Consider the following 4,938-nt stretch of genomic DNA (forward strand, 5'->3'; position numbering starts at 1 on the left):
CCGTTGAATGCGGAATACAGGACGGCCCAGCCAAGCGTTGCGACAGGATTTAAATTTATTTTTCGCTCCGCGCCTCGCCGCGGATCCGCAGAAGAACGAATTCGAAATCGAAATCGTCGGCGAGGATCTGAAATTTTTATTCGTGTCGCTGTTATTTAATATCTGAGAATATCAATTTTTTAAAGAGAGAAAGAGCGAATAATTCAAATAAACGCGCACTTATTGGGTATTCGAATTCGACTGATTTATGATATGGTGGCGGGGCAATCTTTCACTGACAGGGTTTTGACATGCGAGGGAATTATTTATGTGTGCATGACAAACTAGGGCTGGAAGGAATTTCGTCTTTTTTTCCCTTAAATGAATATTCAAACACTTTTCTTACACCTTCGTTCAGTCGATAGGTTTCACCAAGGGTCGTTAGGCAATGGTTGAATTAGTAATTTATCAAAAACTTGGGTAGAAATCAAATTTCAATACCTAGTTTTATATGAAATTTTATATATTCATGACCAATAGCTCCCAGGTTTGAATGTTCTAAAGGTAAGAATTTGTCCAATGTACGAATATTAATTTCCTTTCTCTCTCCAAATGATCCTTAAGTATATTCTAGCCGTCAAAATTGGAAAAACTCTGTATCTTAAGATATGCTATATACTTGAGGCACCTTTGGGCTAAAAATCATTAAAGATATCCACCGTGCGATGCAAATTCTAACAGATAATCCTCGTCTACAAATGCAAATTATTACACCGTCTAAAAGATTTTAAAAAAATCACTATTTTAATCATGCAAATAAGAATATTTAGACTACATCTTGCAAATTGGAACTGGTTATTTCTGACGCACTCACAAAACTCTTATCTGCATAGATAAACTACTAGCACTTATGTTTGCCTGTAAAATGAGCCAAACATGACTTATTTATGCAAAAAAGAACCATGCGAAAATTACTTAAATCAAAAGGGGTGCTAGGTCATTTTTCCTAATTTTTTTTCCTACATCAGGTTTTCCTAATACTTTTTTCCTACACGTTTTTTGTCCCATTACAGTAAGTCCTACGAGTGAGATGTCCCACTGGCTTTTTTCCTAAGGGTGTTTGTCCTAATAACCCAATAATAATTGAAACGTAAACATGAGCAGAGTAGAGGGAAATGTTTCAGGAAGAGTAAAGTTTTCTCAGCGAGCCGAATATAAGCGCGTGAACAGGAGACATCACAAGCTTAGCCTTCTATACCCTCAATATGAGGAGGAGGATGAAGCTCCACTACTTACGGGCATGCGGCCACAACTTTAACTTGTGAGGTACCTATGTTCTTTTTTTACTTTCTCGCTCCCCCCGTTTTAAAATTGAATTTAGGTCAAATGCCCCTAGGAAAAAAGCAAGTAGGACGTCTCACTCGTAGGACTAACTGTGATGGGACAAAAAACGAGTAGGAAAAAAGTATTAAGAAAAATTGCAGTAGGAAAAAATGTTTTAGGAAAAATGACTTGCCACCATCAAAAGGAACTACGTACTTAACATATTTGATTATTCATATTTAAGTACTGCACTAAATATGTATATCAGCACTTGCAAGAAATATTATTAAATACGATCTTATACCTCTCTACTTACTAATTTTGATTATTAAATATATTCTTTCTATTTTTTTTACATATATTTGAGTGCTGATTAATTAATACAGCATTTAAAAAGAGAATAAATACAATCGTGCTTTGGGTGTGCTGTAGTTTCTTTTCATTTGATTCATTCTCATTTAGTTCCTTTCAGTGTAAATATGTCCAAATAGTAGTTTCATATCACAAAATATAGTCTACTTGAATTGCATTTTGCAAAAGGGAACGAAGAGAATTCCAATGTTGCCAGGATTGTGCAACTTACATTCTTGGCAATCAAATTATCGAAATCATGCCAAAGAATGTATTTGAAAAGATAATGTTCGTTTTGAGTTAATAATTTAGGGTATTTTCCAAAACACTTTTCAAAAAAAAAAAAACGCGATTTTCCCGGCTCCCATCTGAAACCACTATCTTTAAGTCCTTCCCAGTTTTGCACGCAACCGATCGCGACCCGCCTGGTCGCGTGGTCGAGAAGTTCTTGCTCCCTGCGGACTGCTTATTGAAATTGTTGGACAAAGCTATAGACAAAGAAGACATAGGGAGTATGGAGCGATCCTATTGATTGAAATGGGTGGTTCTTATAGACAAAGGGAGAAAATGATGGAGTAACTGTCGGGTCTTTCGTGAGTTGCCGTTAGTTAGTCTATTACCTAGCTCCTTTGTCCATTCCAACCACCCGCTTCCATTAATAGGATCTCTCCATATCTATTTTGTCTCCTTTGTCTATCAATTTCAATAATCGGCCCGCTGGTGAACACTGGACAATCTGTACATTCCCAGGAGCTGTTTAAGGAGCAACCACGAATAAGGCTTAATGATGGAACATGTTCATTGTGAGGTGAGCCTTAAGTCACATGATAGTTTTATTGTTCCAGGGCTCATTTGCAAACGAACATGTTCCCTTATAGTGCCGCATTGAACGTGTTCACTGTTAGATGAGCCTTGGGCCATACGACAGTTCTAGTGTTTCAGGGCTCATCTGGAAACGAACATACTCCCTTTTAGGAAGCTCTCCTTCATGTGGAAAACACACGGTTGGTAGAGAATCTGTAGATTCCCAGGAGCTGTTTAAGGAGCAACCACGAATAAGGCGTAATAAGGGAACATTGTGAGATGAGCTTTGGGTCACATGATAGTTTTATTGTTCCAGGGCTCATTTGCAAACGAACATGTTCCCTTATAGTGCCGCATTGAACATGTTCACTGTTAGATGAGCCTCGGGCCATACGACAGTTCTAGTGTTTCAGGGCTCATCTGGAAACGAACATACTCCCTTTTAGGAGGCTCTCCTTCATGTGGAAAACACACGGTTGGTGGAGAATCTGTAGATTCCCAGGAGCTGTTTAAGGAGCAACTACGAATACGGCTTAATGAGGGAACATTGTGAGATGAGCCTCGGGTCACATGCTACTTTTATTGTTCCAGGGCTCATTTGCAAACGAACACGTCCCCTTATAGTGCCGCATCGAACATGTTCACTGTTAGATGAGCCTTGGGTCATACGACAGTTCTAGTGTTCCAGGGCTCATCTGAAAACGAACATACTCCCTTTTAGGAGGCTCTCCTTCATGTGGAAAACACACGGTTGGTGGAGAATGTGTGGGCGTCGCCAGTGGGGGTTGGGGGACGGGCGAAAATAAATAGTGTCTCGTGACCCGATTTCCTGGCCGGGCAAAGACAACGATAGGAGGAGGATTTTTTCGCCAGGATTGAAAAACTAAGCAAACATGATGTTCCGGGTCCGGGGTCTCCGGCGGGCTCCGACAGAGGGCGCTCGGGGAGCCGAAGGAATGCGTAGTATCGGAGTCAATAGCGCGTGAAAATGAACTTTCCCCTCGCGAGCTTCCGTTAACATCGAATCAGCGCGCGATAAATCATCCAGCGCCGTTGCCGACACCGGAACTCCAGAATTTTCGTCCCCTGTCATCCAGTCTCAAGTTTTTTTTTGTTTTTTTTTTCGAGATCGAGAACGAAACTTAGAAGTGCAGGATTTTCAGTTTCCGAGGATCGCGATTTTAAGAGCGAAAAACAACTTTTCGCGGAGATATAAATCTCCCTCGGTGAACTCTCCGGAGTTGCGACGAAGAAACTTTTCTGGACGTGATTGAATATTTCGACCGAGTTTATCAAGAAGAAACCAACACGATTTTTTGGAAAAAATTGAGTCGAGAATTTTTTGGAGTTCCACTAGCCGTATACATATGTGTTCCTGCCAAAAACTGAAAGTCGAAAAACAGAAATTGAAGGGTTAAAGTTTATTTTTTACATCGAGCCTTATGCAGGAAAAAAAACTTCAAATCAATTTTCCTCTGCTAGTTTCAACTAAATGTGGGTTGGTTTCTTCTTGATGAACTTGGTCCATTTCTGGATGAATCAACCGAGAAATATTTCACGCCGACGATTAATATTGAAAATTCTTGACCAGTGTTTTTTTTGTTCTGTTTTTGTTTTCGAGTGTGGGTTCTGAAGCACTCAAATCCATGAAAATGCTTTACCATACAACAAAACCGCGTCCGAAAACGTGTGTTTTAATGCCAAATATAGTGGAGTGAAGTTCCACGATTTTTAATGTAATACCACTATTCGTGCTCCTGGGAGCGCATGTTGCCTATAGAGTACATTGAAGGAGTTCTTTAGGCCGAGAAAATATGGTCCTCACGCCCAGTAAGTCACAACCACAGCATTACAAGCAACCACAACCACAAGCAAGTGACCTTGATTAAGTATTGGCTCTCTTTTGTGTATTTTTGTGTGTCACACGAGATGGTCGTTCAATTTCCAAGAAAACGCCCATGATCTATAGAAACGTTTTGCCAAACAACATATCTGCAGAAGAAAATAATAAGGATAAATTATGGTAAAACTTGGAAACATTATTGGAGGATACATTTCCAACGATTTTGGATTAGGATACAGCCGCAGTTATTATTCGAGACTCAAAATGAAGCAGAGAAGTGCATGATTTTAATCTTTGCGAGAATTGCGATTTCCAGCACCAAAAATAATGTGCTAAGTAGATGAACCTTTGTGAAGTTATGGGGTAGCCAAGCTACGAGGTGAACTTAACTGTAACGATGAAAGTTAACTAGTTCGTAATGGAATAATTCTAATCCACTCATCAACCCAAAAATATCCCGCACGACAAATACAGAAAACTATTGATCTTTTTTCGTTATAGAATTAGTCACAAAAACGATTTTAGATTTCTGGGCTTAATAGGGGCCATCTTTACGCGTGTATAGACACTTGGAAACATAAAATAGAATACAGACTGTCAACGACAATTATTTCAAATTTTAAACCTTCTTATCGAAA

The sequence above is a fragment of the Bemisia tabaci genome, chromosome 7 (assembly GCF_918797505.1).
Source record: "Bemisia tabaci chromosome 7, PGI_BMITA_v3".
In the NCBI taxonomy this organism is placed as follows: Eukaryota; Metazoa; Arthropoda; class Insecta; order Hemiptera; family Aleyrodidae; genus Bemisia; species Bemisia tabaci.